The sequence below is a fragment of the Anoplopoma fimbria genome, chromosome 12 (genome assembly GCF_027596085.1).
Source record: "Anoplopoma fimbria isolate UVic2021 breed Golden Eagle Sablefish chromosome 12, Afim_UVic_2022, whole genome shotgun sequence".
Lineage (NCBI taxonomy): Eukaryota > Metazoa > Chordata > Actinopteri > Perciformes > Anoplopomatidae > Anoplopoma > Anoplopoma fimbria.
The window spans coordinates 21320598-21335216 of record NC_072460.1 but is presented as its reverse complement, the minus strand read 5'-3'; positions in this window follow the sequence as shown (position 1 = coordinate 21335216).

Genomic DNA, 14619 nt, shown 5'->3' with positions numbered 1-14619 from the left:
AATGGAAAAGCCTCAAACCCTCTACCCGGGTCAGCCACGCCCCCTCCTGGAGCTCTGCCCTCTTATCTTATCTTATCTTATCTCTTATCCCTCTGCTGTAATCTGGAGCTCTGCTGACAGATAAGAAAAGTGTTATTAATGTTTTCAATTTATAAAGTGCGATTGATGTGTTTAAGATGGGATGGAAGTGGATATTTCATAAGATCATTATGGATAAAATTTCTAAATCCAATGTGAATTTTCATTTTATTGTCAAATAATAAATACATTTTTAATCTTGAAAAAGTGAGTGAGAGATTTGTGCCACATAGAAACCAGGATATTACCAGGATATTATCTTATCTTATCTTATTTTATCTTATCTTATCTTATCTTATCTTATCTTATCTTATCTTATCTTATCTTATCTTATATTTTTGGGCAATGGGATGGAAGTGGATATTTCATACATAATTAATTTAATGATCATTATGTATAAAATTTCACATCAAATAAAAAAAAATAAGGAAAAGCCTCAAACCCTCTACCCGGGTCAGCCCCGCCCCTCCCGGAGCTCTGCCCTCTACACCAGGATGTCAATGGTTGTGAAAAATGTAATTAAATTAAAATAAATTAAAAAAATGTCACTCAGGTAAGAAAACACTTGGTTTTCTTTTTCATGGTGTTTACACTTATTTATTTGTGACAGATAAGAAAAGTGTTATTAATGTTTTCCAATTTATAAAGTGCAGATTGATGTGTTTAATGTGTCTTTTGGGGAATGGGATGGAAGTGGATATTTCATACATAATTAATTTAATGATCATTATGGATAAAATTTCACACCAAAAAAAATAAATCCAAATGTATAGGCCTCAAACCCTACTTTCATCAATTTATTGTCAAATAATAAATACATTTTTAATCTTGATTAAATACGGATGACGTGAGCAGATTTGTGCCACATAGAAAATAAAGATTTTTAGCTTTAAATGAACACTATATGCAAAACAGTATTGGACCTCGATTAAAGATGCGAAGAGCTAAAAATGTGAATTGATTTTGGAAAAAGTGAGAGAGAGAAAGACACTTAATACAGACAGAACTATAATCATTCTGTCTGTATTTCTAAGATTTTTTTTTTAGTTATTGTGGATTTTTTATTTTTCTTATTTACTTATTTAAAATACTTGTTTGTTTTTTCTACTATGTACCTTGTTTGCACTATATCTATGCTGCTGTAATCCTGTAAATTTCCCCGCTGCGGGACTAATAAAGGATTATCTTATTTTATCTTATCTTATGTTATATTAACAGAGCTGAATAGTGCTGCTGTAGTTTTTAATAATTCAGTTGTCGGTTGCAAGCATAAACAAGCAAAAAATGTTTGGGTTTGTTTATATGATATAGCTATTTATGCAAATATGATATTCTAAATGCTGTGCAGCATGGTTTATAGACGATAGCAAAAAAAACCCAAATAAAAACATTAGTTATAATTATAACTTTATAGATTCTTAACCAGGTAAATTAGCAAAAATCATTAATCACATTTTGTCAATCAGTAATTATTTACATTTGTCTGTAGGTCTCATAATCAAAATATTGTAATAAATAATAGACTGGTGGAAAAAAAACATTTTGAGTGTTTTCAACAACTTTAATAATAATAGCTGTTATTGGCTCACTGGTTGCAGTTTTTTTTATCAGCACTTTTCCAGTGCAAATCATCAGACAATTTGCTGGATGTGTCCTGAATCCTTGTCCCCACTAATCCCCCACACACTGCTGCAGTTATCTGTAAATCCAACAGATGGCACAATAACTCTGTGAGTGTCAGAGATCTGGAATTGAGCTGGTTGCTATTTTAAATCCTACGTCCTTTCTGGCGTTTATTGAACACATAGCACTAACCACAGCCTTATTTAATATATATATATATATATATCATATATATATTTCACAGAGTTAAATATATAAATATAAATGTAGGCTAATAGTGATGGTGAAAAATTCTCACTCCCAGGAATATTTAGTTGAATGAGTCAGCTCTATAAATGTGCAGCGGAAATAATTATATTAATTATCTTACAGTAATCTCTCAGTATAGACCCAGAGGCTTCTGTTGGCTTCAGCGTTTCTGTAAATGTGGAGGAGACAGTTGGTCGGTAATTGGATCATATGGTCAACCCAGAGCAGAGCTGCCCAACATGGCCATAAAAATTGTCCTTGTGCTGTAAATGGTATGTTGATTTTACTAAAATCAAAATATTAACTAAATATCGGTGTGATGTTGTTCCCACCACACTTTAACCCCTGCTGATATTTAAAAACTGCTGATACAGTATCAACGTGGCCAAAAGGAAGACTTCAGGAAATCACCTCTTGACCTTAAAATAACGAGCTTCAGCTTTATTATAAGGGGTTTTTTTTAAAAACAAAGAGTATGATTGATGTCTTTCCGCTTCATGATTGATTCCTTTGTTCTTCTGCGAGGGCTGGTTGTTTTGTTGTTTTGTCACATGATTGATGGGATAAATGAGGATTTTAATTGTCGGCTAGAGTTTATTCTGAATTAGACGACAATAGAAACACTGAGTTGTACAGTTAAAACTTCAGTACCGTGGTGTTTATTTTAAATATTAGAGCTCTATAAAAAGCCAGGAAAAAGCAGAAGAGATCAAGTGGAGCAGTAGAGCCCTAAAACCAAGTGTTCATGGTCTGGTTGACGGCATATTCTGCCTGAACTCACTCAGCGCATGTTCATTAATCTGGTGCACATCACAGCACCCACAACACAATCAGTCAATGGTCAGTAATAGCTCGCTATTGTCCTTAACTAATTCTCCTGATTCAATAATCTTCTATAAATCCAATTCTCTATCAGAGCCGAAGTCCTGCACAACGTGGTTTTTACACACTGTTGTTTACATGTGGGACTTATGATTCACGTCTGTCTCTGTTTTAAAGGGTTCAAAATCAGCCTGCGTTCGATAGTTTGCCTCCTTCGCTGGAAGAAATTGAGCTCAGCTATTCTGAAGCAGTTTATCTCAGCACTTCCTGTTTTGTTTTTTTTAGACTCATACATGAATCCAGGCAGTTGATGTTGGAGCTTGTTTTACAAAGCCATCTGTACTGTGCCTGAATGATGCCAGGCCTTATAAGCATGGTGCTGTTTTTTTATTTTTAAATAGAAGCATATCCAGATAAGACACCCTCACACTATAATAACAGGTAACACATCCATATTAAGTACTCCTATGGAGAGAGTTGGTCTTAGTTTTACCTAAAATTACACTGATGGGTTAATAAATGAAAAACACACGAGAACAAAGAACACATGTCATAACAAAAGAAAATTAATTAGGGTGAGAAAAGAGCTTGTTTCTTTGATCTCATGAGCGATCGCTGAGAGAAGGATTATTCAGAATAGAGGAGGTAGGAGCTCTTCAGCTTTTTCAATCAGCACATCCTCCCTGGCCCTTTTATGTGTGTCTCCCCCTGTCAAGTAATTGCTTATATAATCATCTGCTTACTTTAATCTCAGAATCTTTCCCACAGTTTGTGCTCTTTTAAACGTCCCCACTTTACTCAGTAGTACCCCCCCCTCTGTCAAAATTCAATGCAATCTGCTCCTGTTCCTGTGTTTTTCTCCTTCAGCGCTTTTATCTGACATGCCCACTGGCACTCTGGCTCTCTCTCCGGTCCCTCTCCCCTCCACCGGTGAGTGGTCATTGATTACTGTACATGAATTGTATGATGAAATGCCACTCGCCCACCTAACATCCTCTTGTCAGCTGCCCCTGACATCCCACTGCCTCTGCAGACTGTCTTTGCCAGCCTGTATAATATTCACAACTGTTTGATGGCAAATCCGCATCTGGCATTACTTTTCTGTTTTGAGAGTGCAGAGTGCACATTGGTGAGCCTTTAACTACAGTGATAGCACATATTTTGCTGCACAGGTGCAATTTTTTCACTTTTTGGAGAAAGCTACTGTTTACAATGACTAATTCCAATTTATTCCACTCAGCTGTAAATTGTCTGCACATATTAAAGTAAATGATCTGGATTGCAGTGTGAAACCTGATGAGACACTCAAAGCCAGAGAGAGGGGTATCCAATTAGTCATCTTATTAGCAAGTGAGTGTTGTTTTAAAACGGAAAGGTGCTGAAAAGAGATGGAAAAACAAAAGGGAAGCATACACCTCCAAAGAAGAGCATTCACATCCAATACGCAATATTCAAATTTTGCTATCGTGAAACAATGACAGTATCTGTCTTCGCATTTATGATTTGTGGCATCCAAAACAAGTGTGTGCGTGTGTGTGTGTTTGTCGTTGCAGAAGGAAGGTTGGGTTTCATGTTTGACAGAGCCGTGGGCAACTTGTACAGATCTGTTAACTCACTAAAATGGAGACGCAGAGCTGCACAGTAGGACTGAATTCTCTCTGCAGGGGTGTGAACAGAACCAAAAGCCTGTGCTAGTATGGTGACTGCAACGTCACAACCTTTCCGCAGCCGCTGCTAGATTGGCCTGCAGGGTCACAGCGAGCGGTGACACGTGCCCACGTAAACTCTCCAGTCAGGAAGCAGGACGGATACGGAGCGGCCGTGACTCCCCCACTCTTATTTTAAGGAGATCTTCCACAAATAGGTTGCTCCCACAGAGAGGAATAATTGGCGTGATATCTCGGGGGCTCAAGCATGATGAGTAGTCTGCATTGTAATGCCAATCCTCCACAGGAAGAACCCAGTTATGCATGCCAGCGGGCATGCTCTCTGGACTCTGTGTTTAGGGAAACACATGCTATTGGAGCAGAGCTTAAGATAGAGTATGGAGTTTAACCATATATCAGTATATGTAATATTTCCAATAACCTTGGTAAGTAAAAAGATTGTGATAATGCTGCACACCTTCTGCATGATTTTAACATAAAATAAATAGATCATGTGCTGTTCAGCAGTGTTTTTATCCTATTTCTGTATGTTATACTCTTTTAAATGTCCTTCTGTTTCTGTTAAATTAACTGTTAACAACAGACTCTGATGGCAGCTGGAATACAGATCTCACCCTCAGGTGACGTCAGATCATCTCTACTTTCCATTATTGACTCAAGGGCAGTGTTAGTCTGTTGGTCAGTCGATTCACCGCTTTGTTCTAGACTGAAATATCTGATGGATTACCATAACATTTAGTGCAGACATTCTTGGTACCCAGAAGATAAAGTGATTTTGGTGATCTCCTGACTTTTGGACTCCATCATTAGGTGACATTCTCTTGTTCTCAGTGAAATCTCTCACCAACTGTTGGATGGATTGACCTGAAATTAGAGACATTGTTGTTCCCTTCAGGCTGAATGGTAATAACTTTTATCCAGCTCAACATTGTTATCAGATTTCTGACCAAACACATGCAAAATAAGTGACATTCCTTATGCTGTACTAAGCTGTACACTATGTTTACTACCTATTAGCAAATGTTAGCATTCTAACACACAAAACTGAGCTGGTGAACAAAGTAAACATTACATCTGCTAAACGTCAGCATGTTGTAACTGTGAGCATGTAAGCAGGCTGTCTCAATTTTTTTTCTAAAATAACAGAATACATAATATCAAATCAATCCAAAAATAAACCCAGATCCAGAATGGCTTTCTTAAGCGTCTGTAAGTGTTTGAAATATGGATAATGAAAGCAACACACGCATAAACACCTGGCAGATACGCGTTTTTGACAAATATGATTAAGCAGTTTGTTAGTCCTAGAATGAACACTGAATATGGGAATTGTTACATGAAACAGATTGTCAATGACAGAATGTACCGATCTGATAAAGCTCACTGCAGAGCTTGGCAGTTGATGGTGGAACAGCTTTCTCCCTCCTCCAAAACACTCACTATACATCATGCACTACTCACAGGGAGGCCAGAGACAAAGCAAGAACTATCCCACTATTTTCACTCTCTCTGCCAACTATGTGTCACGATTTTGCACGGGTTGCAACGCTGAAAAGAATCAGTAACAAACCTAATTTTGTTACTTATTCCATTTCAAAGGAGAATGAAACTGCACGCTCTGCTTTCATTTGAAATTCCTGCCTGTAGACTAATTGAACCACACAGAGAACACTAACAATGACGGATGGATTGTGAAAGCAATTCCTGTTTTTCTCCATCTGAAACATAAAATGCAGAAGAACATTGAATGGCAATATTTGGCCAAACAGCTGTATCTTAAACATTTAAACAAAATGTAGTGAGACTGTAAGAATTTGGTTTGTTTTGCGTCAACCTGACTTGATCCATCATGACTTACAGGCTGTTGGTGCTAAGCTGATTAGACATGACCATGATGATTTGCACTGAGGTCTACTTATCTCATAAGCATTTTGATGAAAGCTTTATTGAAGAAGAAAATAATGTATCACAATAAAGCTGTTGAATTGTATTTAACTCCTTGTACTAAGGAGTAATACTTTTAGTATTTGAGTATAATTTAATATTCTAGCGCAAAGCAGAAGCATATCGGGGTCTCCATAACACTTCCCTATGGCAGTGTTTGGTTTTAATATTAGTCAGTTTAATTCAAAAGAAAAGTATATTTAGTATGCATGAAACACATTGGAGAGGACAGGCCATGACCAGACAAACATCACAAAGCTTTGAACTTTTGTTTAAGGCTTTATTGGTTTTCCCCTTGAGTCATTTTGCTTTGAAGAAAACACAACACATTTGAGCTCCTGCATCTTATGACTACCTGTTACGATCTAGTCACTCTCAAGCTTAATTAAGCTAAGCTAAGCTAAAATAAGATACAGTCCATGGATAAGATAAGACAAGATAAGCAAAGCTAAGCTAAACAAAGATAAGATAAGTTGAGCTAAACCAAGCTAAGCTAAACTGAGCTAAGCTAATCTAAATCAAGCCACACTAAGCTAAATTGAAATAAGATAACTTAGATTAGATAAGATAAGATAAAATAAGATAAGGTAAGGTAAGCTGAGCTAAGAAAAACAAAGCTAAATCATACGTGTAGTATAATACACACACTGCACACTGCATATTAAAAACAGTATAACAGAACAATCAAAGAGAATGCTATGATAGTAAATAATAATATAAAAGCCCAAAAATAACGATCTCGTAATAATATTGTAACTTAATATAATGCAATATATTATTAGATCGTGATCCATTGTTCATGTTGTATAATTAAAAAAAATCAGTTTAGGGGTATTCCCTAATTTCATTGGCTACTTCTTATACTACTACTCTTATAATAATATGGTGTAGGTGTATTGTTGTAAAGTACTGGTCTACAGGTGGTGTTGTCCTTCATATAACCAAACTTTTTTGATTGTGGTCCATATACAGATAAATATAAGTAGTCATGGGCTAAATAATCTTAACGGTTAGTTTTCAACCATTTGCTCTGCAAGAAAATATCTGTTTCTAGACCAGAAAACTCCATGGGCCATAGAAAATTCATTTTCTATCAAAATAACTACGCAACACTACTAAACAGTTTAACATTTGACACTGCAATAGTGTATTGGCTCACAGATCACAAAAAAGTATTTCTGTGTCTTCTGCTCTTATATTTAATTTAAATTAAATCAGTACCTTTAAACTCTAATATAGTGGACAGCCTAATTGCTCACTTGAAATATTATTTAAATATTATGTGTAATGTCTAATGTCCAATGTGAAAGCCAGCCAAATGAAGACAGTATAATCTCACCCTGCAAGTGGAGTTACTTTGAACTGGGCAGCTGAATCAATTGTCTGTCTTATTGGGAAACAATAAGTGAGGAGATAACTATCAGATAACTTAACTCAGCCCTGTGGAAGAGGACAAGTTGAACAAAAAGAAGTATTCAGCTAAGGACTGGCTGCCTTGGTGCCCCTTTGGATATCCAGATGCCGAGTTATTAGTCATGGTCTTATCCAATCAGCCATCCCTAATGCTTGTGCTACTGGGCTTTACTACTGGAGAGGACAGATTGTCTTTTATTGTCAGTTTGATTTCAAACTGGAGATTAGTCATACTCACGCAGTATCTGTTGCAACACACCTCGTGTATCTGGACATGCCTTCAAACATGTGTGTGGCCATTATTCACTTTGATAAACGTTCATGAGTAGCTATAGAGTCATAGATTTAAGTGTATATATATGTTATTGAGACCAATGGACAGCACACACACAGTGGTCATCAATAAACATTCAAAAGGAAACAATGGAGCAACTGTGAGCATCCATAACAGTGATTCTGTCTAGAATATGGGGAGACAGTATACCATCATGATCATATCCTCTGTGTTTTTTCAGGGGGTGAACAATTAAATTAAAATTAGAAAACTGACACATTTTTTAATAGGCCTATAATTCAATTTGACTGCTTTAAATAAGACATCAATTGATAATTGACTTACCAGAATTTGCAAAAAGAGGGCTCTGAAACAGGCTTTAGTAAATGTATTGATAGAAAGATGTAACTGAACAATTGACAGAATTAAAAAATATGACAAAAATAAATAAATAAGAAAAGCAAAAACAAAGATACACACACACACATTCACGAACACATGCAAACATACACACACACACACACACACACGCACACACACACACACACACACACACATGCACATTTACTGTATATACACAGTCTAATACAACATTCCTGCTAAATAGATCCTATAGAACCAATCAAATATAATATATAGGTATTGTAAGGTATATATATATCATATATAAAGTTTTAATTTAATTTAACATGTAACATGTTCCTTGAAGCATATGTAAAAACAGATAATAAATGATTCACAATATAGAATTACACATTTCTAATAAGATTTAACTCTCTGAAGACCACAAGATACGGCTGAAAGCTCCAGAACAAATGCAGTAAGTTCAATATTTATTTTGTATTTTCATGAGTTTTGAACATCGTCATCATATCAAATAAACATGATCACAGCTTGTTCTGTGTTATCAAGAATCCATTAAGTGTTTACTCCAGATGCTTCATAGGAGAATATGATTATTAACAAAATTACCAGTCAACACTTAAAATGTCCTAATGTGTGCCTAAAACTAGAGTATAGTGTGAGTTTCAGGCCATACTGCTTTTAAATGATCACATAAAGTGATATCACTGTCACCAACATGTGCTCCTCTGACGTCAGTGTTTCTAAAATCCTGTCTGTAGGGATATTTTTTCTTCTGACTCATTCACATAAAACTCATTAAAAAAGAACATCTCTTTACAAAAAAACGATTTGAGTCCATGAGTCAGTCTCTCCTTCAGCGTTGAGCTCACTGGAGATTCGGTGATGGAGATTAGTTGATTGACAGACAATGGGTTAAGATATTCGATAAATCGTTTAAGTCGAACAGAAAAGCTTGTTCTGGGATTTTGCTGCTTCTTTGTTATCTTAAATCCATAGTAGTGAAATTAACATATTTGGTTGATATTTTATGAAAAATACGCAATTTGATTATGCCACTTTAGGAAATAGTTTTTTTCATGACTATACGATTAATCGAGAAAATAATCCACACATCTGACTTTTACTGTCTAAAATCTTGAAATATTAGACTGCAACATTTTTTTTTTTTTTGAATGAATGAATGAATGAATGTTCCCTTTAAAGTCTCTTTCCTTGAATCATCAAAGAGCATCACTCCTCAGACACACACACACACACACACACACACACACACACACACACACACACACACTCATGTTGCCTCTCTGTGCGCAGAATGATTCATCAACCACCGTTTGCTCAGGAGACAAGTGATTTGGGGTCTGATAGTTCGTTTTTTTCCTCGTCTTGGGGCCCTCGGATGCCCTCCTCCCCTCCTCCCTCCTCCCTCCCTCCCCATCACCACCACCTCTCTCATCCCGCGTCTCGACGGACCAAAACGCTGCCGCAGCATCAGCACCATCACCGGCTGCAGCCTCCGAACTGCGTTGTAACCCGGTGAGCTGCTACCGGAGGACCGGCTGTGTGGGGGAAAGGACCGAGCGAGCCATGACCGCTGCGGGGAAATGTGATGTGCCATACATCTAAGGGATAAAAAGAAAAAAGAAAAAAATATATATATATATATATATTCTTGTTTACCTTGCCGACAGATAAACAGTGATATTTCGGCCGACATGTAAGAGCTGGATAACTATTCCTGTGTGACCGACACCCATCTGCAGCCGACCACAGTAAAATGAAAAAGGTAAGCTTATTGACACATTCAGGGGTTTTACATCGGGCGTTGCGGGGTTTCTGTCAAAATAAAAAAATAAAACCCTGACTGCTCGATCCGGAGCTCATCAGGCTGCATTGTTGCATCGTCGACCCCCCCTCCTCCCTCCATCCCTCCCTCCTCTTCCCTGAGTTGAAATAGACGATTTTCCTTCTTTAAATAGGTCGCTCTTCACCTGTCGACTCATATGAGTGTGTCTGTTAGCTGCAAGATGCCGATATGTGACTTGTGAATTCCCTGCAAAACAGCCACGTCAAGTAGACTGCCAGAGCCAAAGTCAGTTTACAAAAGAGGAAATGGCAATCATATTTATATATATTAAAACATTTGGAAGTAATGATATGTATGTGTACAATCTGTGTTGGACAAAGTTATCAAATGTATGATTTCTTTAGGGAAAAACAGCAAGTTCATTTAGAGTTTTGAAAGGAGAAAACACGTCTCTTTTGAGAACAATTAGAAGCATCTCTGTTAGGTTTTAACTCGGTGCAGACTTTGAATTAATCAGCACCAAATTACCATTAACTTGTACTTGGTTTCATGGCTTTTTTTTTTCTTCTGGCTTTTGATGAGTGTTAAATCAAAACCACTGCAGCATGCTCCCTCTATATCCTCGCTTTGAAGTTACCTCGTTCTCACTGCTGGAATAATTAGAAAATAGAAGTGTTTTCTGGTGTCTTAATGTTGGTAGAATGTGAGAAACATGTTCCTGTGGCCCCCTGTCCTCTGGATCCCTGAGTGGATTTAAGGCACACTTCTCTTCTGATGCTGAGGATGAGGCTGCATCCACCCAGGGGGGATGTTTGATCAATAGCCAGTTTGTATCGAGACCCGTGTTACAGTAGTGGTTGTCGAACAGGAGTCCCTACAATTAAAAGCCCATTTTGTTATAGTGGAAGGCTGATTAATAATTCATCGGCAGCTCAATGGGACCACAAATCTGTGGATGGCACACTGAAGGATGTCAGTGCAGCAGCGTACGAGCCTCTGCTGCTGGCAGGCTAATGGGTTTACACGTCATGATGTAGGCTTAATGGTAAATAGACCTTTTTTTTCCCTGTCTTCTGAACCTGTGTGATAAACAGCTGGAAAATTCAAGCACACACAAACACACAGTAGAGTAGAAGTAGAAACGGTGCTGGCAAAAGCTGTGGGTTTCCTGTATGAAGCAGCTCTGTGGCGGTGGACTGAAGGCTCTCACTAAGGTGTCAAAGTCATATCTGGTGCCAAGGAGCCAACAGCCACGATGATACTGTACCAGAGAGCTTGAAGAAAACCCAGCTGGCTCCGATCCAGAATGGTGGGTGGGTTTTTTATTTTTTATTTTTCTTTATTACTGGCTTAGTCAGTGCTACTGCAGGGAGTGATTAGACAAGATGCTGTACAGTATCACACACACCAGTGTGACGTCAAAGGGCACAGAGCTTTAAAAGTGTTTTCACACCGAGACCCTGTGGAGTCTTGCAATAACTGAGCCGGTACTGCGCAAATACTGATATTGAGTACATTAAAGGGACAGTTCACCCCAAAAATCTAAACTACATACTATTCCTCTTACTTGTGCTTTTTATAAGTCTAGATTGTTTTTGTGTGAGTTGCATAGTTTTGGAGACATCGACAGTATAGATGTCTGCCTTCTCTCTGATATAATGGGACTATATGGCACTCAGCTAGCGGTGCTCAAAGGGCCAAAAAATACATGTTAAAAATTAAACATTTCTCTTTCCAGAAATCATGACATGGTTACTGATTATAATCCACAGACCGGGTCATGATTTCTAAAAAGCAGTGGTGGCTGGTGACTCAAAGTTTTGGGGAGGAAATGAGCAAAACCAACCCACGGGGTCATGTTTCTATATTTAGTTATTTTCTCTTATTATTTGCGTGCTAATACTCTTGACTCAACCTAGACTGAATCCCGATATGGGTGACGGACTGCTGCACATGTCCTTCAGATCTGCCACCACAAGCTGTTGTGATGACTATGGCCAGTAGCTTCTGCTTGACAAGAAAAGGGGACATTTATATCTGAAAAAAGGAAAATTGGAATAAATCATTTGCATGTTTTAATATTTTTCAAAAAAGCTACACACTTTACGGACAGTTTGTCACGTACAAACAGTGGTAGAGAATTGCAGCTAATGTTTGGACCAACACAATGTCAATATTGTATTCTGGTCGTTGATTGGTAGCTTAATTTAATGTGTTTGGACCATCACAAATTAGCATAAAAAAAGGATTGCATTGAACTGATAGAAGGTGTCCTGCCCTAAAGGAAGGACAGCAGATGCTCCTTCATCTCTGTCCCCCACCACCACTTACCTGACTGTCATGCAGGTGTCACCATTTTGATCAGAATTTCAATCATGGATTTTTTTTCTCAAAAGCAGAGAGGAAAATATTTTGGAAATGATACTGAGATTTAGTAATGGTTTATTTCAACCACTTTTTTTAATATATTTTGATCTTCCTCTTGCCTCTCAAATATGTTCGACCACCAGCCTCCTCTGCTGGAAAGAGACTTTGCTGTTGAGTTTTTTTCAAATGTATTTTTAGTCGAGTGTCATATAGTCCCATTATATTTAAGAGAATGCCGACATCACTATGACCGATATCTCCAAAACTAGGCAACTCACTCCAAACCAACCTAGATTTATAAATAAAAAAAAATATGTGTCTAAATATGGGGTGAACTGCCTCTTTAAGTTGACATTTAGATTCCTGTCATGCAAGTTGTCAGCATGGATGTTTGAAAAGCGTCAGAAAAGGTTGAAGTTGGTGGATTGTGTCCTCTAAAAGATCTTTACAGTTTCACTAGTAACCAGCGGCAGAAGAACTTGAAGTTCTTGTGCATAACTTAAGTGCTTTAATTTATGTTACTTTATTTTTCTATTCCACTGTATATTCCAAATGGGAATTATTTCAGTAAAAGTAAAAGTATTAGCATCAAAATATGCTAAAGTAACAAAAGTAAAAGTACTCATTATTCATAATGGACCATTTGAGATTAATATATAGCCTATTATATTATAATTATTGATGCATTGATGTATGTGTACATCTCTTTAATGTGGCAGCTGGTAAAGGTGAAGCTAAAATTAATTATTGTATTTACTGCCGGATGGTTTAATCTATAACAATATAGCATAATTTATTAGTTAATTATGTTTTGTATTAAGAATCTAAATCTGCAAAGTAACTTGTAACTGAAGTAGTAGTGTTGTAAAAAGTAAAATATTTCCATCTGAAAATGTAGTAGAAGTATAAAGTAGCATTCAATGGAAATACTCAAGTACAAGTACATTAAAATTCAATTTGACAGCTGTAGTTCCAAATTACTCTATGATTCTATTTAACAATATAAACTTTATTTTTAAAAGTTGACACGTTGTTACAAATCTAGCTAGCCAGCAGTATAAAATGTAGTTACATTTAGCTCCAGGTCGACCAGCTTCAACAGTAAAAAGCACTTCCATAATTAATGCATCAGTAATATTTATCCAGTAATATACTGAACAACAATTAGCTGCACATTTAAACAACACATTAAATTGCTTCAAAAAAGGAACTACATGTTCCTGGTAGTAAACATCAGTGACTAAGTGAAATAGAAAAAAAATGTGTGGGTGCAGAAATAAATAAATAAATAAATAAACTCAGTGCTTACAGAGAATAAATAAATATTAAACACATTTAAGCTATAAAAATCCATTTAAAAGAAAGAGAGTGACTGATCTACAGGCACCATATTTACATTAAATGTAGGTGCATATGTAAAATGATGGGTTAAATATAGTACTTACTGTATGATATACCTGTCTGTTGAACTTAACTGATACTACTTGTACTACTATTTTGGTTGGACTTTTAATGGAGTATTTCTACATGGATATACTTTCACTTAAGTTAAAGATCTGAATTTGTTTTCCACCACGGCTTGTAACAGCACATACCTAACGAGAAGAAGAGTTTTCCATCCTGTGTTTTAGAAAATGGAAGCAAAGCGAAGACGAGTGTTAAAAACTTGCGTGGCTGACTCAGTTCGTTAGAGCGTCTGCACTATAAGGCCCACACTGAATTATGACTGCCCATGCTGGGGCGAATTAGCTGTATCATGAGAATAGAAAGAACAAAAATGTCACAAGGTATTGACCTAATTGGCATTTAAATGAACATGGACGCTAACTCCCACTCTCTTCTCTTTTTCTGTTCATCTTTCTTGTTTTATTAACTCGCATGGCTTTTCTTTGCCAGCCTCTCTACTGTATCAGCCGTTCTTTACGTGGTGGGTGTGAGGTCAGTTGACAAACACAACAAGGTAATTACAATCCAGCAGAATCACCATCCTTCCCATGTCACCCTTCACG